Below are 25,604 nucleotides of genomic sequence, written 5' to 3' on the forward strand. Positions count from 1 at the left end.
ATACATCAATTTTCTTTAGGAAAATAGATTTAAAATATCAGATCATATTACAACCCTAAAACTGCATATCTATTTCGAAGACTCAAGAGAAAGTAAATTTGATCCTACAATATATTTTTTTCTATTTTTCAAGTTCGACCATTACCTCTACTTCCTTCTTCCCATCCATCTACCACTGAAATGACATTCTCATGCCTTCTTGTGCCAGCAACTAATTTTGCCATTTGATGAAACTGGGAGGGAACAACATCTGTTCCTTGATACTTACCATTTCTAATCTGCACAAATCCTACTAAATCCTTTCAATGTCAATGGAGTGGGGTTGATCCTCCATGTGGTTTTCCATTATTAGCAAATTAAGATGTCCTTTGGGATCTGATTTCATCACAAATAAGTCATTTAAATACTGTATAGAGAACAGGTTTAACCTCAGTGCTAATCTCTGTGTCCATGTTGCAAATCACCAATGTGTATTCTCTCTCTCCTGAAATTCTCTGCAGTCCTGATTTCCAAAAGGAAAAAATATGTATTTCTTGATAAGAGTCATACTCAAATCCAATTAGATAAAGTCTCACAACCTCGTGAAGGTAATATCTTTCAGTCTCAAATTAAAAAAATCAATTTAGGAAAGAGGAAAAAAAATAAAAATGTTTTTAAACTCTATTTCCATTTTGGATAATTAGTGACAGACTTGCCATGCCTCTAAGTCTCCTAAGCTGGCTGTAAAAATAATTCTAAAGTTTCTAAGACACCAATTTGAAATTAACTGAACTGTTACTAATTCTTTTGATCTTAAGAAGGCTGAAATTAAGACTAAGCCCCCTCATATTTTATTATAATAATGCTATTATTAAGGGTTTGCAATTTCCAAAGCTCTGTTTAAAACATGTTTCCCACAGAATTGTAAAATACCTAACAAATCTATTTTGTCACATTCCTGCCAGATGGAGAACAGTTATCTTCAGAGTAAGTCTCTCAGTCAGAGAATTGAATAAAAGACACACAGCCAAGTAAATCTCTTCCCTTTTCTTCTCTCCTCTGCCAGCACCTTGCTGTCTCCTTCAACATTGCTGCAGGTGATTTGTGCCTCAGAGGTTCTGGTCCAGTAGAATTGCAAAATGGGTTTTGCCAGGAGCACTTTTTCCCATTCATTTGAAAGGAAATTGCAACCACACATTTCTGACTCATTTATGCTTGAATCATCAATATTTTGGCTTCTGGGAGCTTTCCGATGACCAGCTAGACTAGGTTACCTTTTAATGAGCTTTTAAAATACATTTTCCCTAAAAAACAGGAAATCATAGAGTGCTTACCATCTCATTTATTATGCAAAGTAAGCAAAGTTCAAATGTGCAATAATCATTTTAAATCATATTCAAGATCTATTTTTTCCATAAAATCTATTGTTTCAAATTTACAAAGCACATATTGTTATGGTTTCCTCATGATTTTCATCTATCTTCTCCTTCCTTTGGGCATTTCTGATAGTTATGGGACTCACCCTTTATGGTTCATGTCAGATATTTCAATTGTCTCAATATCAGATACAGCATATCATGGTTCCTTCAAACCTTGAGTTCATACTTGAATAAGATTGTCCAGGACCTTCACATATTTTAGGTCATGTCACTGGGCTTCATTCAACTCCCTTCTTGTTCCACACCTGGCAAGATGCTGCTCTTTCAGCATCGCTATGTCTGAGCCACCATCTCCTTGATGAGTCAGGTGAGGGATGACAGAAAGGAGACGAGTGAAAATTAAAGGGACCCAGAGTCACCGCAGGCATTTATAGGTGGTAGAATTTCAGTTCGTTGAACAGTTCTGTTCTCTGGTTATCAAAGGGGAACTGTTCATTGTTTTAATCCATCTCAATAGATTACTCATCAACCCAATGGAAACTTTTTTTTTCCCATGAAGAAACAGTTTTCCATATCTATTTGAATAAGTCTGAACTGGGAATTAGAAGACCTGGATTCTAGTTCAATTCCTGCTATTGATTATCATTGGGACTTTAATAGTTATAGATAACATTTAATGAGTATTCACTATACTCTAGGCACTGTATAAGCACTCATAGAATTTTACAAAAAAAGATTCTGTTATATTCATGTTATAGATTAAAAAGCTGAGGCTCAGAGAGGTTAGGTAAGTGGTAAAGTTGTGATTTTGAACCTGAGCATTTTAACTCTAGAGGGTTTGAACTAACCATTATGCTCTAATCTCCCATAGTCTCACTTTTGTTACAACATTAACATAATCACAGATAAAGTGAGGCATTAAGTAGGTTACATTCATTCTTTCAATCAGCAAGTACTTACTACACACCTACCATGTCCAGGTATATTTCTGGAAAATGGGAATAAAATAGCAAACGCTATAGATAGAGTTTCTGTGGTCATGGAGTTTACATTTCAGAGGATCATTGATGATTTTTCCAATTTTAATATCATCTATTTAATGATTCTACATAAATCCCACTTGTCCATCCATGTATAACTCAAGTCCTACCTACTTGATGAAAACCTATTCTGACTATGCTCATTCTTGCTGACTTATTTTGAACAATTATCATCTGTTTTCCATTATATTTCCATTTTACAGTTGTGTTTAAATCAGATCACCATAATAACATTTTAAAGTTATCAGAGAATGAACACTTTGGGCAAATAAAAATGCCTTGCACATAGCAGGTTTCAATAACTACTGTTTTGGATTCATTTGATGATAAGATTTTCTAGGCTATTTAACCTTGTTCTTTGATTTCTTTTCCCTGGATTTCCCTCTCTTTCATTTTCATTTCAGCTCAGTATGGTTAGCCTTATCCCTTGATTCCTTTCCCAAACTCTATATACTTCACAAATTCTTAAATTAATTAATTCATTCAGCAAATCCTTTTCAAGTCTTTCATGAGGGACAGATATCATGCAGGGTGATGCAAAGACAAAAAAAAAATCCTGCAGAAATTGAGGAAATCACAGCTTGGGAGACCGATGTATATATAAATAAATAAATAAATAAATTGCAGTATAATGCAGTATGGACTATACAAGACACAACTAAAGTTCTAAATTAGAACCTAATAACTGGAAAGGGAAGGATGTCTTTACTCAAGAGGTGCTCTTCAAGTTATCTTCTGAATAATAAATAGAAATTGTCTTGGTAGAGAAATGAGGCCATGAGAATTCTAGGTAGTGAGAATAAACTGTGAAGGAGACTGATGTAGCAAGGAAACTGCTTGGCAGGGATGTAACATTTGTGGGTGGCTGGAGAGGAGACTGGAAATTATATGTTGGGGTATAGTTAACAGACTTTGTGAGATAAATTGAAGGCAGGAAGCAGTGGGAAGCTAACAGAGATTATTAAAGTGAAAAGTGCCACTGAAAAGGGCACCAGAATTTTCTAGTTTGGAGCATTATGTAAATGGTAATGTTGCTAATCATCTAAATGGGTCCCTGCCACAAACCGCAGCATCATATCCTGCTTTTGTACCTCGACACCAAATGCCCTGGCAATAAGGTCCACAGAGAGTGCTGAAGAAACAGAGTCAGCAGCTGGGAATGATGGGGCTCATTCTGGACTAGAGTTAGAAGAAACAGTTGACAAAATCCCCATGTTTTCTTCTTCTTTTTTTAATATTTATTTATTTATTTGGTTGCGCAGAGTCTTTGTTGCAGCAGATGGGCTCCTTAGTTGGCTCATCAGCTCCTTAATTGTGGCACGTGGGCTTCTTAGTCGTGGCAGGCAGGCTTGTTAGTTGCAGTTCACAGGCTCTTCAGTTGTGGCATGCAAACTTTTAGTTGCAGCATGCAAGTGGGATCTAGTTCCCTGACCAGGGGTTGAACCTGGGCCCCCTGCACTGGGAGGGTGGAGTCTTAACCACTGCACCTCCAGGGAAGTCCCCAAATCCCCATGTCTTCTAACCAAATTATTTATGCATATATCACATGGGATTTCAAAAGAGTGACAAAAATTTTAAAGACAGAATTTTAGAGATTATCTTATCTTACTCAGATAAGGAATAGAGAACCTCAAAAGATTCCTTTTTGATGAATCCAAATTCCAGTTTATAGGTACAGGTAAGAGAGACAGCTGAATATTTGGTGTAACAACTGTTTTATCTTTATAATCATGTTCTGTGATATCTGGGCAGGTGCTTGATCTAATCTGTCATCTACAAAGTTAGTTTTTGTGTAGGGATCAGATCCATTGTCTGCTTCTCAGATATACATTAGATTCCAAAGAAAGTAGCTTTCTCTGACCCACCTATTTCATTCCTTCTTCGAGCATCCATTTTTAAGATATTTATATGCTCAAGTTTACCAGTGGATGAATTTGGGACTATAAATAGCTGACAGAGGGAAAAATACTTCTCTTTCAGTTCATTTAACTTTGTGTGATGGGTGCGCATTGAATTTGGTTTTTCTGTGAAACAGAGTGCCAAGATCAGATGCCTATGTTTGATAGCGGAAGGTAAGACGATGAGGTCAGTTTTATCTGATTATTACAAGAAACATGGTCCTCCATTTAATACAGTCCACCTTACTAAAGTTATTGAGTTGAGTTTGGGGGATGAAATCCCAGACAATAAAACATTATTTGCTCTTCCATTTAAAATTATGTCATTATTTTGACATTTTTTCCCACGTATTTTACTCAAGTGTTATACTAGTCAAAATTCTATTTCTGTTTTTTAAGTTAAAAAAAATAGTAGTTTAGGCCAAACAGTGGATTTATTATATCATATAAAGTTAAAAACCGTTAGGCAAAGATGGCTACAGGAGCTCAAATGATGTCGTGATGTTTATTTCTCTTTTTCTCTTGGCTCCACTTCTCTCTATATGTTGAATTTATTCTCAGACTGGTTCTTTCCATATGGTAGAAAAGATGGTTGTTAAAAACAACAAGCCTATGCCCATATTGCCTGCCAATCTAAATGAATAGAACTTCTGCCTTCAAATATCTTTATCTTCTCAAATAAGAACTATGATTGGACCTGTTTTGGATACCTCCCTACCCCTACTCATCTCTCCATTCATGGAACAATGTATAGTACCCTTCATCTAAGTACGATGGTTGGTCTAGCTTAGGCTGCGTATCTGTGGTTGGGGTAGTGGGAATAAGGAGTAGGGCTGAGAGAGATGGTCCTGCAGTGAGGGAGTGGTTGTTTCCTCTAGGAATAAAGTCTGGCAGACTATAATATCATCTGCATAGAATCTAATTCCAAATAGTTCCTCTTTTAACTATCTCTCATAGCATAAACAACCACCAGCACACAAAAACATTTGCTTCCTTTCCTTCCCAAACAGAAATCAAAGACACAATTATTTTATTCCATTTGTTTCATATCCAGAATCTCAGAGTGTGGTACATTGCAGTTGTGAAGCCTAGCTGTAGTTCCTTAGTGTTTAGCTAGCTATGGGTGCATAAGTGAAAACATTATTTACTCCTATAATTTACAGTAAATAATTGTGACAAGAAAATAATTACAGTTAAACTATTGTATTGGAAAGTGGCAGCAGGTTATAGCATCTATTGCCTCTTACTAGACTGGGAAAGCAAGGATTTTATCCCTTGGAGGTGGAGTGGATTCCTTGGTAGTTTATCAGTTAGGAAGATTGCAGCAGTAAATGAAAGAAAGTCCTGATTGAAATTGGTTTAAACAAGGGAATTTATTATTTAATAAAACAAGAAATATCTAGGTAGTCATAGTATCCTAGGAATCCAGAAGCCTTTGTCTTGGCTTTGACTTCGTCAGTGAAATGTTTCAACCTTAGGTTTGTAGAAAGGTGGTTTCTATAATACCAGGTGTCCTATTTAGGTATGTGTATGTTGAGATTTTATCTGTCTGGAAGTACAGGGGACCTATACTTCATAAATCATTTTTAATAAGAGAGGACTTTTTTTTCCAGAATTTCCTCAACACAACTTTTAAAGTCAATTTCAAGAATTCATCACATGCCTATACTTATATAAATCACTTTCAGTGCTATTAAATGCTATGGTTGGTTCAGACTACTGGAGCTGGAAGGATGTTTGACATCCTCTGAATTATATACTAGAGAAAGCAGGACTAATTGAATAAAGCCAAGATTCTGTTAAGAAGAAAACAGGAGTGGAGTGGATGCCTGAACATGCAATCCAGAGTGTCAGCTAGTTAGCCTGCCTGGCTGAGCCCAGTTCTACAATTTAAGAGGCCCCCCAGGATTTATTATTCTTCATAACGATACCTGGGGATGAGGTGGTGATCCATGGGTTTTCAGATTGCATCCCCAGTCCTTGTTTACCAGTCTTGGGAAGAAGTCTAACAGTATGCCTGCTTGAAAACTTCAAAGATAAATACTTCACCAGATTTCTGGTGGTGAGGTATTTACCCTGACACGTTCTACCTTTTGGTTTTGGCCACTGCTTAAAGTTTCCATGAATGGTTTCCATCTTGGAATCACCTAAGTATTTAAGGCTGAGAAGCTGAGATCATTTGTCCTCTGACACCAGACTGGATTACAGTGGAGGATGCTTTGCAAGGGAGTATCTATCAGGCTATAAGCTTGCACACACAGGTAGTTTGGGGAGGGTTGTACATAATTTGGCATGTCCTATTTCTTTATCTTCTGGTTCTAAATCTTATCTCCTGATTTGTTTTCCATTTTCCCTCCTTTGCTCAAGAAAACTGTAGTGCACTACAGAGAAGTTGGTGCCTGTCAATTATCATCTGCCCTTTAGTAGTAGTATGCCCATAGCTATAAAAAGAAAGGGCCATTCTAATACATATCGTTCCTTTTTAAATGGGCTAATTGTGACCAATAATTATCTTTTTTTTCTTTTTGCACCTTACCAAAGGTCATAACAGACTCAATATTTTTTACCAAATATCTCAGTGATCTAGCTCAAGAAGCACTTAGTATAAGCTAAGGAGAATAGTTAGAAGTGTAACCAATTGCTTTGCTCCTACATGATAAAGATTCTGTTTTCCACTGACCTTCACTTGACCTTAACCTGGGCTAGTTCCTATTTTAGACTATATCATTTGAATTGCCTTACATGGAAGTACCAATTTCTATATTAATGAGAACCCTTTGGGTTGTAATTTTTAAAAGTTTTATTAAAACTTGTTCCCCCAAGACAACAGTATTGTGCTACTTGACCAGGATGTCTAAGGATTGTTCACGCATTGGGCACAGTTGGATCTGTGGATGCAAAGGCCATCACTGGATGCTGGTTTTCTCTGTCTCTTGGCTCTGTTCCTCTCTCTATGTTGGAGTCATTCTCAGTCAGGTTCTTTCCCTATGTCAGTAAGGACAGTTTCTGGCAGCCCCAAGTCTACGTTTTTATGACTTGCTATCCAACAGGAAGAGAGACCATCTGTCTTCCATACCCTTATATCAAATCTATCCAAAACTCCTTTCTAGTGGAACTGCTGGGATCACATGCTTCCACCTGCACAACTCACCTTATTCAAGGGAAGGCCCACATGTGATTAGATAAGTCCCCCTGCTGTGGCCAAGGTGGTGGGACACCTTGTCAGACCCATCCATATCACAAGGAGGTTGAAAGTAGGTTCACAAAGTAGAAGCGCTGCGATGGCAAAAGCAATGTTCTCACCGCAGGTAGAAAAGAAGGGAACTTTGGCCAAGGCCAGATTTGGCTACTGCCTTGTCTGCTATTCCTGGTATCATTTAAGCAGCTAACGTCATCCTGCTCTCAAATATTCAACAGCCAATTTATGTTATGTGGGAAGATGCATTTGCCCAGTAAGTGAAAACAATCATATGGATGTATCTTAAAGAGTTTTTCAGATGAATATTGCTTTCCAAGTGTGAAATGTTGTTATGAGAAATCTCTGTAACTTGAAGTTAATTTATGCAAAGGGTAGGTGGGGGTTAAAGCAGCAATACACAGCTATTTCCCAAGCTGTCTTTTTCACAGCTTACATCAAAAGACCCTCCCTAACTCCCCCAAAAGGGAAAAAAAAATATACTACAGAATAAACCTCACTACTATATTCTTTCCCTACAATAATGCTTTCCATCTTCCTGATTTTTCCAGTGAACAGATCATGTGGAAGCATTAATGATTACACAATGCGTGGGGTTAGTAAGGTAAGTGGAGCTCATAATTACCTCATTTACATTCTTTTATTCGCTGAAACAGAATTCTTAATGACTTTTGTGTGAAATGCAGGGTAATCAACACAAATGAATCTCTCCGGTGCAGGGTAGAGAAGTCAGCCAATTCCCTGGCTCTCAGCAGAAAATGCCTGATGAATGGTCTCACCAAAGAGCCCAGAATGAAGGCCTGGGAAGTTATCTTTTAAGAGACCAAACAAAGATGTTCTACTTTAAGAGATCAGCACAACCAAGTTGAAATCTAAGGAGCCAGGCTTAACGGCTGAGAGAACCAGTGCATTCTTACTATCCGATTTTCTAAAGAAATAACTAGCTGTCTTTGTTCAAAGTATTGTGGGATAAAGACAGCTAGTCCATGAAGAGAGAGACCTGTGTTCCAGACCTGGCCTGTGTACAAGCTAGTGGTGAAGTGTTAAATAAATCACTTCACCTCTCCGCAGTGCAAATTATCCACTTGTCACACAAAAGGTGTGCACTTCAGAATCACCTGGGAGAAGTTCCGTAAAACAGCTTCATCTGGCATATTGTAAACCTAGTAGTTCACTACTTCCTGGGAAACAGTTGCAACCGCGTTTTGAACAAATTCCCCAGGTGATCCTTAAATGACCAGTATGTAAAATGAAAATCTTTAAAAAAAAAAATTCATGTGCCCAAGCAGCTCTTTAGGTGTACCATTCTTGACAGTCAGAGAAAAAAAAATCTCCAAATATGGGAAGGATAAAATGAGTGAGCAATTCACAAGTATACCTATGATGGCATGCATATTAAAAGACAAAAAGAAATATCTCAAATACCTGGCAGTCATACCGAATTACAATGACAGTATGAGCTAGCCAGTGTGGAAGATGAGATCATTTCCCGAACACAAGAGGAACCCCCTTTCAGAAGCTGTTATCTGGGTGGGCTAAGATGGGTAAGCATCTGTATTGACACTTCAGCCCAAATTCTGTACCTCTCTTATGGTGCTTAGCTTTGTATTCCAGATTTTAACATCGTTGAAGGCTTGGATCTCAACCTACCCATCTTCTGCCAATGTTTAGAGTGTAGATTGTATAAGTGAATTTATGTGATTTCTATATCCTTTCCACCTCTAATATATCATTTCCATCTTGGAACATGTGTACAGGGTTGACAGATATCCCAGTTGTTCTGGAGATATTCTAGATGTTTCATGAACATGATGCTGATTTTTTAAATGTTAGGAAGTAACTTAAGATCATTTTATGACACCCAAACTTGTGGAGCCCCAAATGTTGGGAGTCAAGTTTTATTCTATGCATCTCTGCAGTAATTATATGCATTAAGTAAACCTATTCTGACATTTTAATGAATAATCCCTGACAGCTAATTTTGTCTGTATACCTTTAAGAGCTCTGAGAAGTAGGGTGTGACTCTTCTTAATACTCCTAACCTTCATGATTTTATCTGAACTGTTCAGGGGCTAAGTTATGAGCATTTATTGTCATTATGGCAGGTGGTATCATCCATGTGCAGAGGAAAATGCACTAATATAGCATAGTAACCAAAGCAGTTAATAGCTCAGTCTTTCTCTTACTAGGTAAGTGTCTGCCTTCCAGTTTGAATAGCAAGGTTAGGATCACATTCGCTGCATGTCGAATTAGCGTGTTCTCCTCCCAAGGACACTGTTGCAGAATTTCTACTATATGGTCAAAGTTTGTGTGAGTGACTGCTGTATTTCTATCTTTTCCATCTGATGATTATTTCCTTCCTATTTAACACACCCCATTATATCTGCAGGGGTACATAATTTAACTGTATATTGTACATAGCCTGATACTGCCTAACTTCCTATATCTATCAGGACTACAATCCAATTGCTGTGGTGCCCTGAAGCAGACAGATAGGAGGCTTGGAAGGTGGGCTTCAAAGAGGTTGGGCAGCTGTCAGGGGACCTGCCAAGGGACTGCCTGCAGCACTAACTCCCCAATCAAGCTGCATCAATTCAGTCTTGTTGGATGCTGAGTCGGACCTACAGAACTTGGCTGGTTCCTGCAATTGGTTACAGGAAGAAATTCTGTTTCCTTCTTTAATGGTTGCAAGACTTTTTTTGGAAGGCAAATACACGCACTCCCTCTCTGTAGAGAATCCTTGTTCTCCAAGTGGGGCAAACATGTGTAGGGCCTTTCATAGCAGGCAGCTCAGCAACAGCTTAAGTGATGCATTCAGATGCAAAAGCCCCTCCTGACAATTCTGGAGCTTGTTAACATATGGGTGAGGCTATAGACACATAGACTGTGTCTACTCTGCAGTCCAAGTACATCAAGTGTCATGTAGCACAAACTCACTATGGCCTTGCCTAATTGGCTAACTCTCTTACAAATGTCTCTGGAAGTTGCTAGGTTATTGTTTATATTTGTTTAGGTAAAAATCTACTTACATACATGCTACTTTGCCAGGTGTTACTTCTGCTCTGCACTGCAGTTTTGGGCACCACAGTTTCCTGGGCTCTTCTGTAGAATCAGCTGTTTCCATGGGCGTTCACCACTACTCTACCAGCCATGGCAGTTTCCACTAGGTGTGGCTGCCACCAGCTCCTACTGCACCTCCTCCCATTGTCCTTAAAGTCCTTTAGTCTCTGTACCTTACCCATCCCCATTCCTAAAACATAACAGCTGCCTGAAGATTCTAGGCCATTAAAATTTCAAGTTGGACTCTGTCCAAGTAGGGAGAGTGTTCTTCCCTATTTGTGATGTACTTTAAAAAAAAAAAAAAAACAGTCCCAAACAACCACTGTTTTGCCCTCGTTGGGTTATAGCATTCAGCGAAACAAATCTTCAAGATTTTAAAATCTTCTTTCCCCCTAGGACTTAGACATGTATTTAGTGTAATGAGCTGCTGGTGGATTCAAGTAGCAGCTGCTCTTTGGTTATAAGAACCCCTGCTCTCCAACCTATGAGTTTAGGAGTCCTATGTCAAGTTCCTTGTGCTTAGCTCTGTACTTCGTTAGGCTTATTTTTTCAAAGGATTCTTTCTCAGACTCTATACAAATAGATATTCCACTTGTCTTGTACATTCCTTTTTTAGTTAAGCATATCAAAGTACATTCTGAACTCACCCTGCAGAACAGCAGAAAGTCTCAGGAACTGGAGGCATTAGGACCTTCAAAAATGGGAATAAAGTATGGGCCTGAATAGAGAAGGATTTGTTTTAAGCCTTTGGAGGGAAGCAGGAGATTCCTAGATGTGCTTCATTTCCTAAGCTGCCAGTAACTACTCCTCCCTTGGCAGTAGACAAGAGATTTAACCTCAAGAGAAATGAACAAGAAGGTTTGCTGACAGCAGGCATAGCAGAGGAAGTAGGCTCCTTAACAGAAATAAAAGGATTAAGTGAACATCTATACAACAGGTCATGAGAATCTCCTAGCCTGCCACTGCTTGTCCCTTCCTTTTTAGCCCTGAATAAATGATAGCCAGCTACAACATTTACTCCACCTTCAGCGGTACTTGTAGGCTTTTTTCAATTAACTTTTTAAGGGCTTACTCTTCAATAAATATAACCTGTAGTTAACACATATTTCAGGAAAACTCTAACAGGAAAAACAAGCCAAAATAACAGAGGAAAAAAACTTTGAGGGCCTAGAGACACTACTTTGTAACCAAAGGGAAAAAAAATCACAGAAAACATTATCATTAGGACAGTCAGATAATTCAGGGCAACTACAGAAAAAGAAGAGGACGCTGTGAAAAAAGAAACACAGAAAATAAGTTTTTAAAAAATGATCACAAGAATAAAATATTCAGTAGAAGGGTTGGATGATAACTGTGGGGCTGCATCAAAAGAGAGCAAGTAAAGAGACAAAAGAAAGTAAATGAGAAAGGACATGGAAATCAGGAATCAATGAAGCAAGTCATACATACCATTTAAAGGAGTTTCAAGTAAAGAGCAAACAGAACAGTGGGGAAGAAATGTATAAAGTAATATTAAAAATTAAGAATTGAAGAACATGAGTTGTGGTTTGAAATGAACCACTGAATCATTTAATTCAGTACTTTGGGTTTTAATATGTTCTACTTCAAGCCACATCATCCAAAAATTTCAAGGAAAGGGGGAAAAATGAAAATACTAAAGCTTTCCAGAGAGAGTGGGTAAAAAGATCATCACATACAAAAAGTAAAAAAAAAAAAGAAAGAAAAAAACTGACAATAGACTCTTCAATAGCAACAATGAAAGTAAAAGAACAATGGAGAAATGCCTTCAAAATGCAAAAGAAAATTCTATTCCAACCAAACTGTCAGTGAAAGGGAAATAAAGCTACAAGGGTGAGTCAAAAGTTATCCGCACTCTGGCTGTAGAATTTATTTTAATTAACTTTTAGAAAAGACAAATACATCATTTTTCCACATAATCTCCTTGCTTTTCAATACACTTTGTCCATCTGTCAACAAGCTTTTGTATTCCCTCATTAAAAGTGTTTTAGGCTGAACTGTGAGCCACAAATGCACCCCTGTCTTCACTTCTTGATCAGAAGTAAATCTTGGTCCTTGTAGGGCTGCTTTCAGGGGACCAAACAGGTGAAAGTCCAGGACTATAAGAAGGATGCTTTAACACCTCAAAATGAAGCTTTTGCTGAGTGTCAAGTGTGGGCAGAAGTGTGCAGACATGCTTGCCATGCAAGATCACAACGCCCTTGGATAGCTGTCCTCTGCATTTAACCCAAAGTTTAGGCTTTAGCTCTTCAATAAACATCTCACTGTAATGAGCACTGTTGATTGTTGAACCTTTGAGCCATGGCTGATTTGCAAATAATTTGCCACATAATCCACTGTCACTCGTCTATTCGACAGAATCATTTCACGTGTATGCTCAATGTTGTCATTAGCCGTGAATGTAGACGGACGTTAGGCGCCTTCTTGGTGACTAACACTTGTGCTACCTTCCTTGAACTTCTATATCCTTTCATACATACTTCTTCACGACAAAACACTTTCTCCATACTGCGCACAAAGTCTTCCATAAATAAGGGCACCGGGTATACCCTGAGACCACAAAAAACGAATCACTGCACACTGCTGCTCTTCTCTCATGCAAATCACAAGTGGGGCATCCATTTTTGCTCCCACCGCAGTTACAAATGAACTGATATAACACGTTCACACCTGCACAGCAGTGACTGGGGAGACAGTAGCCTTGAACGGAAAGGGCTGATAAGACAGTGAGGCCAACAGAAGTTTTAATATAACCGGAGTGTGGATAATTTTTGACTCATCCCTGTATTTGTAGACAAGAAAAAATCTTGAAAATATCCCAAATACCCTTTATTCAAAAATTCCTTGAGTTTGTATGTGCAGTTAAAACCGAGGAGTAAATTGGGTAGAGGAAGAGATTAGATCAAAAAATGACCTGCTTTTGTGCACCTGAAACTAACGCAACATTGTAAATCAACTATACTTCAATAAAAAAAGAAAATTTTAAAAAATAGGCTCAGACTGACATTCGATCCTGGCCAGGATTCTGAGTTTGACAGTAACACCAAGAAACAGTAAGTTGAGGAGTATGGTGTTTTCAATGAAAATGTCCAAAATTCTTTAACGTCACTTTTCTGTGAAATTAGTACAGTATCATTTCTCTATTGTTTTGTGTTGTTACTGTATTTATAATAAGAATGTATGAAATGCTTATAAACAAATGACTGATTACTTTGAAGAAAAAAAGAAATGACCTGCATAAGGTGATGGGGATGGGAGATCCTAAATGGATAGCTGTGCAGCCACCATTCTATGAAGGAAATTGAAAAAGAGGGATATTTCTTGTCATTTGCAGAGCATGATTATTGTAAAACTGAAAATTTTAAGAAAGCCAACTAAAGAATTATTAGGAATCTTAAGGAAATACAGGAAGTGATTAGCTGCAGTTTTTTTCTGTTAGACACAAAACAACTGTCTTGAGTTCAAGCAAAAATTACTTAGGAAAATAAATACAAGATGATACCATGAACAAAGTCAGAAAAGATAAACTACTTAGCAAAATAACTGGAAATTTGCATGATTAAAACAGAAACTCTACTGAAGGTAATAAACCAAAACTTGGGTAAATAGGAATATATATGTGTGTGTGTGTGTGTGTGTGTGTGTGTATTCTCTTACTGCATAGAAACAATTGATGTTCAGAAGATTTTAATTCTAATTTTTATAATTTTAATGGAATCCATTAAAAATGTTGATTGGTTATATATTGTAAAATTTGATTAAAAATAAAATTAAATAGAAAAAGAGGGACTTCCCTGGTGGCTCAGTAGTTCAGAATCCGCCTGCCAATGCAGGGGACACGGGTTCGATCCGGGAAGATCCCACACGCTGCAGAGCAACTAAGCCCATGTGCCACAAATACTGAGCCTGTGCTCTAAAGCCTGCGAGCCACAATTACCAAAGCCCATGCACCTAGAGCCCGTGCTCTGCAACAAAAGAAGCCCCCCTCGCTGCAACTAAAGAAAGCTCGCGAGCAGCAGCAAAGACCCAATGCAGCCAAAAAATAAAAAAAAGAGAGAAAGAAAAGAAACAAGTGAGAAAAGCCAAGAAATTTCTTAAAAACGATAATAATCAGAAGGAACTCATAAATTGCTAGATATTAAAAATTATCATTGAACTGTAATAAAAAAGCAGTTGTTACTGAGACATAAACAGATCAGTGGAAAAGAGCAGATCCACTCAAACATAAAAACATAGGGGCTTTAGAGAATTATAAGGGCCATATTTCAAAGCAATGGAGAAAGATGGAATACTGTTTTAGTAGGAGTTCATCAGAGTTTTCACATTCCTCACCACTAGTTTCCTCACTTATTAACATCTTACCTTTGCATGGTACATTTGTCACAATTAATGAACTAATATCAGTACATTATTATTGAAGCCCAAACCTTATTCTGGTTTCCTTAGTTTTTACCTAATGCCTCTTCTGTTTTAGAATATCACATTTTAATTAATCATCAGGTCTCTGAACTCCTGTGGGCTGTTGACAGTTTCTCATACTTTCATTGATCTCAATGTTCTTGACAATTTTGAAGAGTATTAGTCAGATATTTTCTCGAATATCCCTCAAATTGGATTTTTCTGATGATTTTCTCATGATTAGACTGGGTTTATGGACTTTAGGAGGGGGAACCACAGAAGTAAAATACCATTCCCATCACAGCAAATTAAGGTCCACACTGGGAACATGATTCACACTGTTGGTGTGAGCCTTGAAAACCTGGTTGGTGTAGTGCCAGCAAGGTTCTCCGCAGTGAAGTTATTTACCCCCTTTTTCACTCTGTATTCTTTGCAACAGAGTCATTCTGTGCTGCCCATGTTACCCAACCAGGTTCATTTCCCAAACAGACCAGCAAGCCAAATGCTGAGCCACCAAGGTTTGCAGAAAAGAGGATTTATTTCTAAGTCAACCAAGAGAGAAGACAAGAGAACTAGTCTCAGATCTGCCTCCCCAAAGCAAGGGGCTTGGGCTATTTATGGGATAACAAATAAAGAAGAACGATGGTCCAGAGTGTGGGAAGTGTGGGGAGCAGGGAGAGCTGTGATTGGAAAAAGGCACAATAATTGTTATTCTGTTCTGCACAAGCTTAACTAAGCTACAGGCTGCCACAGGTGCCCAGTTGAAGGGTTGGTCCTCCTGTCTAGCCCTAACCATCTCAGCTTGAACTAGACACAGCTACTCCAAGTTCCTAGGAAATAACTCAGGTTATTTTGCACAGGTTTATTCTGATACAATAACATAAAAGACTGTACACAAGGTATTTTATCCCACTTTTCTTCCCATTTACAAAATAAATCTAGTTGCAAGATTGAGTTGTAATTTAAGGATCCATTTTTGGGCCATTTTGCTCAGGAGTCTAAATTATATTGTGGCCACACAGTGATACCAAATATATATACATACACACACACACACATATATATATATATACACACACGGTGTATTATATATATATAATCTTTTTCTTTTTCTGTGGATTCATAACTGAAAGTCACCTAATTTTGAAGAATGCAGCATGGAGGGCTACAAGGGGCATTGAGTTAACATTTCCCGTTTTGAAGGGGTTTTGTTTCCAGGTGTTCGCAACAAGAAACTCTCTCTAATGCCCTTGCTAAGGGTACCATGAAGCTCAATCTCCAATAGCCAATTCTTATCAATTGAGACAATCAGACATAGATGAACATAGATAAACAAGATAAAAACCAACAAGACCAAAACCCAAAGTCCCAGGCCTCTAATCCAGGCACAGAGTACCTTAGCAGCTGTAAACTTTTATATTGCCTGCTGAAATCCCACCGGGTGAGTCTCCAACCCGTGAACTGGACAGAATTGACAAACAATTTAGGCACAAGAGCATTTCTTTTCTTTCTTCTTCTTCTTCTTCTTCTTCTTTTTTTTTTTTTTGCCATTTACATTAACTTTATTTTTAAATTTTTATTGAAGTATAGTTGATTTACAATGTTGTGTTAGTTCCGGGTGTACAGCAAACTGAATCAGTTATACATATACATATATACACTTTTTTTAAGATTCTTTTCCCACATAGGCCATTACAGAGCATTGACTAGAGTTCCCTGTGCTAAACAGTAGGTCCTTATTAATTATCTATTTTATATATGGTAGTGTGTATATTCCAATCCCAATCTCCCAATTTATCCCTCCCCCACCTTACTCCCTGGTAACCATAAGTTTGTTTTCTGCATCTGCGACTCTATTTCTGTTTTGTAGATACATTCATTTGTATCCCCCCCCCGCTTTTTTTTGGTTTCCACATATAAGTGACATCATATGATATATATCTCTGTCTGACTTACTTCACTCAGTATGAAGATCTCTAGGGATGGAAGGATTTTTCAATATCCACAGAACAAGTGTATTTCTTTAACAAGGTTGCTCACCCAAAAGACATCTTCCAAACCCAAAACCACCTCTTTGCTGGAAAAGGAAACTAAGTACCTAAGGTCTGTGGCACCTCACTAGGGAAATCCAGGAGACGATCCCTGGAGCAAATGCTACAGGCAGCTGATTGAACTTGTCCACAGGCTCTCAATACCGGCATGGGCTGAGGAACCACTGGCAAAAGATCTGTCTGGACTTACTTCCTGACTGGCTGCTCAAATTTGCTACCAAACTAGTTTCCTTCTGCCTGATGCACAGCAAGCCAAAATGCTGAGATAACAAGGTCTGCAGCAAAGAGAGAGTTTTTTTGCAAGGTGGCTAAGAAGGAGACAGGAGAACTAGTCTCAGACCCACATCCCCAAGGACAAGGAGCTCAAGTTATTAATGGGACAACAAATAAAGAAGCAGGATGGTCTGAGGCATGAGGTGCATGAGGAGTGTGGGGAAAGGTGACTGGGAAAAGGTGCAATAATCACCATTCTGCACAGGTGTAACTAAGCGACAGACCTCTGTGAATTCAAAAAGTCACCAAGTGGACACTCATGCATGCCCAGTTGCAGAGTTGGTGGTTCTATACAGTCTTAACCAGCTCAGCTCAAACTAGATGCAGGTGACTGTGAGTTCCTGGAAAATAACTCAGGCAAACATCTTATTGTTTATGCTGTGTGCCACTTGGAAAACATGCAAGTCTAAAATGACCTTGATAAGTGATGGCAGGTGAAATGGATTTAACCCACAGTTTCACCTACATTTACGAAGTTGAGAATTATATTCCACTCTATTTAAGAATATATATGTATATTATTTAGAATTCTATATGGGACGTTTCTTTCTTCTCCTCATGTATTTTGTAAATTTTAATTATTTTTTCATTTACTTTTATTGGCAAAAAACTGACATATAACTTTAAGATGTGTTGATTTAATAAATTTATGTATTTCAATATAATTACTCTTGTACTGTTAGCTAACACCTCTATTGTGCCATCTAATTATAATATTGTTTTTGTGATGGAAATATTTAAGGTCTAGTCTCTTAGCAACTTTGAAGTTTATAGCACAATATTGTTGTTTGTAATCAGTGTGCTGGGCCCTAGATCTGCAGGACTTATTATTTACTAGTTGCAAGTCTGTAACCTCAGATGACATCTTCACCCCCTACGCAGTGGTAACCACCATTTTACTTTCTGTTTTTATGGTTTGAATTTTTTAGATTCCACTTATGAGCGATATCATACAGTATTTGTCTTTCTCTGTTTCACTGTCTCACTTATCATAAAATCCTCAAGTTCCATCCATGGCATCACAAATGACGGGATTTTTTGTTTGTTCCTCATGGTTGAATAATATTCCATTGTATATATATGTGTATACAATGTTTATATATGTGTATATACACTATATATTACACTTCTTTCTTATCCATTCACCCACTGAAAAATACTTAGGTTGTTTCTGTATCTTTTCTACTGTGGCTAATGCTGTAAAGAACATGGGAGTACATATATCTTTTTGATATCCTGGTTTCATTTTCCTTAGATATATACCCCAGAGTGGAATTGCTGGATCATACAGTAGTTCTATTTTAAATATTTTGAAAGACTTCCATATATTTTCCATAGTGGCTGCAGAGATTTGCATTTCCACCAACAGTGCACAAGGCTTCTTTTGTCACCACATCCTTACCCCCTCTAATTATCTCTTGTCTCCTTAATGATAGCTATTTCTAATGGGTACGAGGTGATATCTTACTGTAGTTTTGATTTGAATTTTTCTGATGATTAGTGATGTGGAGCATCTTTTCATGTAACCATTGTCCATTTGAATGTCTTCTTTGAAAAAAAAGTCTCTTTAGTTCCTCTGCCTATTTTTAATCAGATTGCTTGTTTTATTGTTATTGAGTTGTATGAGTTTTTTAATATATTTAGGATATTAACTCCTTAACCAATATATGGTTTGCAAATAATTTCCCATTCTATAGGTTGCCTTTTTATTTTGTTAACTGTTGCTTTTTCTGCGTAAAAGCTTTTTAGTTTGATGCAGTCCCTCTTGATGTTTTTTGCTTTTGTTACTTGTGCTTCGGTATCATATTAAAAAACATTGCCAAGACTGACATTAAGGAGCTTCTTCACTATGTTTTCTTCTAGGAGATTTACAACATCAGGTCTTGTGTTTAAGTCTTCCAACAATTTCAAATTAATTTTTGTGAATAGTGTAAGAAAGGATCTAATTTTATCTTACTGTACATGTTTATCCAGTTTTCCCAGCACAATTTGTTGAAAAGATTATCCTTTCCTCATTGAGTGGTCTTGGCTCCCTTGTTAAATATTACTTGACCATACATACATGGGTTTATTTCTGGGCTCTCTATTCTGTTCCAATGGTTTGTGTGTCTATTTTTATGCCAGTAACATACTGTTTTAATTACTATAGCTTTGTGGTGTAATTTGAAAGCAGGAAGTGTGATGTCTCCAGCTTTGTTCTTCTTTGTCACATTGTTTTGACTCTTTGGGGTCTTTTGTGATTCCATACAAATTTTAGATTTTTTTTCTATTTCTGTGAAAAATGTCATTGGAATTTTGATAGAGATTATGTTGAATCTATATATAGATTATGTTGAATCTACTCAATCTATAAAATGTTGATTTTATATCTTTCAACTTTACTGAATTTTTGAATTTTTTTTTTTGGTTTGACCCTTTAGAGTTTTCTGTACATATATAAGATTATATTAGCTGCAAATAACAACAGTTATTCTTCTTCCTTTGTGACCTGAATGTCTTTTATTTCTTTGTTTTGCCTAATTTCTCTAGTTGGGACTTCCAGTACTATGTTGAATAAGAGTGGTACAAGTGAACACCATCATCTTGTTCATGATCTTGGAGGAAAAGCTTTCAATATTTTACCATATGTATAATGTTAGCTGTGGATTTCTTGTATAAGGAGTTTATTATGTTGAGATAAATTCCTTCTATGCCCAGATTAGGCATAGGATTTTTATCATGAATGGGTGTTGTATCTTGTCAAATGCTTTTTCTACATCTAAGATGATCATATGATTTTTATCTTTTATTCTATTTTTGTGGTATATCACATTATCAATTTGCATATTTTAACCATCCTTGCACTCCAGAGGTAAATCACACTTGGTTGTGGTGTATCATGTTGTTGAATTTGATTTGCTAATATTTTGTTGAGAATTTCTGCATCTATATTCACCAGGGATATTTGTCTGTAGTTTTCTTTTCTTGTGTCCTTATCTTGATTTTGTATTAGGGTAATGCTCGCCTTATAAAATTAGTTTGGAAGTGTTTCTTTCTCTTCAAATTTTTGTAAGAGATTGAGAAGGTGTTAATTCTTCTTAAGTGGTTAGTAGCATACACCAGTGCAGCCATCTAATCCTAGGCATTTTTGTGTTAAGAGATTTTTTATTACTGATTCAGTCTTTTACTTATTATTGGTCTGCTTAGATTGAATCAGTAATAAAAAATCTCTTAATGCCTACCATTAGATGGCATTTTAGATGCTTTTTTAGCATCCTATAAGTTTTGGTATGCTGTGTTTCCATTTTCATTTATTTTCAGAATTTAAAAAAAATTTCCTTTTGATTTCTGCTTTGAGCCATTTGTTGTTGAGGAGTGTGTTGTTTAATTTCCACATGTTTAGATTTTCCAGCTTTACTCTTGATATTGATTTCCAGTTTCAAACTACTGAGGTCAGAAAAGATACTATGATTTTGGTCTTCTTAGATTTGCTAAGACTTGTTTAGTGCCCTAATATATGGTTTATGCTGGAGATTTGTTTCCTGTGCACTCAAAAGAAATATGAATTCTCCTTCTGTTGGATGGAATGTTCCATAAATGTCTGTTAGGACCATTTGATGTATGGTTCAAGTACAATGATTTCCCTGTGAATTTTCTATCTGATGAGCTATGACTGCTAAATGTGAGGTATTGAAGTCTCCTAATATTGTGTTGTTGTCTATTTCTCCCTTCCGATATGTTAGTATTTGCTTAATATATGTAGGTGGTACTCTTATATTGGGTGCATATATATATATTTACAATTGTATATCTTCTCCATCTATTGACCTTTTTATATCATTTTTTAATTTGTTTTCTTTTCTTGTTTTTTTTTTAATTTGGCTTGAGTTCTTTAACTCTTTATCATTATATAATAGCCTTCTTTGTCTCTTGTCATCATTTTTTTTTCACTTAAATCTGTTTTCCCGATATAGGTGTATCTATCTCTGTTTGTTTTTTCTTTTTTCAGTTTTCACTTGCATGAAATATCTTTTTATATCCTTTCACCTTAAACCTATGTGTGTCTTTAAAGCCAAAGTGGGTCTCTTGTACACAGCATATAGTTGGAGTTTTGTTTTTATCCATTTAGCCACTCTGTGTCTTTATAGTGTGAATTCAATCCATTTTAATTTAGAGTTAGTATCAACATGCAAGGACTTATTAATGTCATCTTATTAATTGCTTTCTGGTTGTTTTGTACTTTCATTGTTTCTTTTTGTAAATTGGTGATGTTCTTTGTAAATTGGTGATGTTCTATGGTAGTATGCTGTTTCTCCTTTATTTTTGTGTATTTACTCTAAGCTTTTGCTTTGTGATTATCATGTAGCTTACATAAGAGATTATATAGATAAAACAGTTTATTTTTCTAAGTCAAGCCCTACCTCCTCTATGATGCCTTCTTCAATTGCTTCAACCCATTCAGCTAGTTCTCTCTAAATTCTTATTCTACTAACCATCATCAGCAATCAATTTTATAAATCTTCCTAAAGGAGATTTTAGCATGTTAATCTCCAACTAAAAATTCTTCAAATAGCACCATGTGTTCAACAATGAATACATTCTGAGCATCCCACTAGGTGCTAGGGATATATGGATGAATAAAACACAGCTCCTGTCCCACAGGCATTATGGACTCAAGGGTTATTCACACCTGGGGCTCACTAGAATTCTCATGTTATCTACAGAGTAAATTGCTGCTTTGTATTTAAAGTAGATGACACCCCCTTAAATATTTTCTATTTGAATACGGGCATTCCGTTTGTTGATGTTTATTACCAGGGGTTTTCTCCACCATGGGTACAACTGCTCCACTCTTCTTGCGCCCTCTTGTGGCAGAATTCTTAAGCTTTTATGTCGTCTCTGATTCTAACAATACAGCAGGCTGGCTCCTGGAAGCCTCTCTTTTAGTTTCCAGAAGGTGGCGCTATAGCTCAAGTTTGTGGTTTCCCCTCTGCCCATAGACCCTGCCCTGTTTTCTAAGCCCACTTCCTGTCTGCTGGAGTTCACACTTACCTCCACACTCAGAAGCATGCACAAGGAGCCAACTACAGACTGGGGGAAGATGTCTGTTTAACTCTCAGGAGACTGGGGGTGCCCACAGACCTAGTAGGGAGATCCCCAGGTGTGATACTCCCAGAAGCTCATGAGTGGAACCATGTCCATTTAATAACCTCTGATATTTTTATCTGCCTCTTTCCTGATCGCCTCCCTTCTCCCAGTCAAAGAGATCCTCTCCAGTACTCTGTGTGCTGCTAGAAAGAAATATGTTTCTCTAGCTGCATCCACACCACTGGGGTATTTGGGTACATGCCCACCCTTTCCCCTGTGGGAGAAGTAACCCAGCCTGAAAGTTCAGCCCAGTGCAGTGCTGCCTTCAGGGGAGGGGGTAGACCATGCTGGTAAATTTCTTCTTACCATTTCTGCTGCATCCAAACTCGTTTGTGTGCTTGTTTTGTTTGTTGTTGTTCCAAAGTTGTTCTGGAATCTCCCCTGGGGAAGGCAGGACTTCTGCAATTTCTGTCTTATCTGTGGGTATCTGCCCAGGTCAGTACTACAGTTTTTTTCCCAACCACAATAAAAAGAGTTGGGGCAGGTTTGCTGCTCCATTGATTTCAGAGTCTGTACTGAGGTCTGTCTGTCTATCAGTGGCACACACTGGTGAGACTCCTCCTGGGGTCATTCATGTACAGTGCTGGATCCCACAACTACTGCAAAGGTGATTTTGTTCCTGGATGAATGTCTAATTCTTAGGTGAAAAGGGAGGACAAAAGGAGGAACAGCTTAGATCACCATGATGCTGCTGTTCCTCTTTCTTTTCCCATGTATTTTTAATTCAATTATTTATATCACTATGGATTCGTGGATAATTATTTCACGCTTGAGTTATAATCCCATGGTATATTATTTATTTTGTTACTCAACTTGTTCCAGCTTTGGCTTTTGGGAGCTCTGTTATTTGGCTTTTGTGGCCCTGTGCATCCCCCTAGTACTGTGTTATTTTTGTTTTTGTCGTTTGCTTATTTGTTTTGAGCACTTCCTTACTGGCACCGCAACATGCTCCAGGCTAATTTTGTATATTTCCTGCCTAGTCCTAGAACCAGCCATTTATTCAAAAGCTCTATCCCTTTTAATGGAAAATGGTATTCGAAAACAAGATCTAGGCACTCAGTTTACTCTTTGTTACTGGGACACCGTTATTTTTAGGCCACGTCAGCTGACAGAGAAGGGAGAAATATACATATATATTAAGCCCTCCATATATACGTATTTATAAATATTTACATGTGCATTTTCGTATGCAACCATCTCTATCTATGTTAAGTTAAATGTTAGTTGACGTCAGTGTCTCCAACCTCCAACAGTAATCCATAAAAACATGGGTTATTCTAGTATCTTTCTCCCTTTGCATATCTGTTGATCTGTAACCTCCAACTCCAGCAGTGAGAAACCTGGATTCCATCAACCTGGAACCACATACTTAATTGTTCAATTACAGTATATATATATTTTTAATTGTTAACCTGTATCCTAATGAAGAAAACAAACAAACAAAAACACACGTGCACAAAAACACAAACCTTTATCAACTGGAGGACATTACTATAAACAGTCCTTTGGTATTGTGTATTACATTACAGGCTCCACTTGTGTCCAGAGTTACCTAGGTCAGCCCCGTTTCCCACCACTCCCTTCAGAATGGTTGTTTTGTACATTTGGAATACAGTTATATATATATTTTTTAACACAGTCTGCATTGCATCCTGGGATTCTTTAATCTTCTAAGTGATTATTTTTTAAATTTGTATACATTAAAGTTCACTCTTTGTAGAATAAATTTCAATAGTTTTGAATAAACATAGAGTGTCATGTATCTTCCATTAGAATTCATGCAGAATAGTTTCCCCACCCTATGAAAATCTCTTGTGCATCATTTACTTAACCCTAACCTTACCCTAAACTCCTGGCAACCACTATTTTGTCTACCATTTCAATATTTTTGCCTATCCCACATTGTCATATAAATGGAATCATGCGTATGCAGACTTTTTAAACTGACATTTTACTTAATAATATGCACTTGAGATTTATTTATGTCTTTACATTCTTTAAGTGGCTTGATAGTTTCTTTTTATCACTTAATACTATTCCATTTTAAAGTGTATCACAGGGACCTTCCTGGTGGTCCAGTGGTAAAGAATACATTCTGCAATGCAGGGGAATTCAGGTTTGATCCCTGGTCAGGGAAGTAAGGTCCCACGTGCTGCAGGGCAATTAAGCCTGTGTGCCACAACTAATGAGCCCTCAGGCCTCATCTGTAGAAGAGAAAACCTGCAAGCCACAACTAGAGAGAAGCCTGTGCACCACAACTAGAGAGAAGCCCACATGCCGCAATGAAAGATCCCGCATGCTGCAACTAAGACAAAACACAGCCAAAAATTGAAAAAAAAAAAAGTGTCACAGTTTTTTAATCTATTCACCTCTCCAAAGACATCTTGATTGCTTCCAGTTTGGGGCATTATGGAAAACATTGCTATAAAACATTCATATGTAGGTTTTTATGTGGATAAAAATTTTCAAATCAGTTGGGTAAATACCTAGAAGAGAAATTGCTGGGTTGTATAGTAAGATTAAATTTAGTTTTGTAAGAAACTTCTAGGCTTTCATGGTGCTGCACCAACTTGTATTTCCTTCAGCAATGAATGAGCATTCCTATTGCTTTATATCCTTGGCAGCAATTGATATCTTTCAGTTTTTGTGTTATGGTGTCTCATTGTGGTTTTAATTTGCAATTTTCTAGTGACAAATGGTGTTGAACACTTTTTCATATACTTATTTGCCTTCTGTATATCTTCTTTGATGAGGTGTCTATTCAGATTCTCTGTCCATTTTTTAAATTGGATTGTTTGACTTCTTACTGAGTGTTAAATCCAATGTCATGAAGTTTGGTCTTTAGTTTTCTTCTAAGAGTTTTGTTGTTTTAGATATTACATTAGGTCCTTGTTTGAATTTGAGTTAATTTTTATATATGTTGTTAGGTAAAGATCCAACTCCATTCTTTTGCATAGTATATTATGTTTTCCCTCACAATTTGTTGAAAAGACTCTTGTTTCCCCATTGAATGGCCTTAACACCCTTTGTCAAAATATTAATTCTTCCAATCGATGAATATATCTTTCCATTTATTTGTATCTTCAGTGTCTTTCATCAGTGTCTTATAGTTTTACTGTACTAGGCTTTCACCTTCTTGATTAATTCCTAAGTATTTTATTCTTTTTGGTATTATTGTAAATGTA

This window comes from Hippopotamus amphibius, chromosome 9 (assembly GCF_030028045.1).
Source record: "Hippopotamus amphibius kiboko isolate mHipAmp2 chromosome 9, mHipAmp2.hap2, whole genome shotgun sequence".
Taxonomy (NCBI): Eukaryota; Metazoa; Chordata; class Mammalia; order Artiodactyla; family Hippopotamidae; genus Hippopotamus; species Hippopotamus amphibius.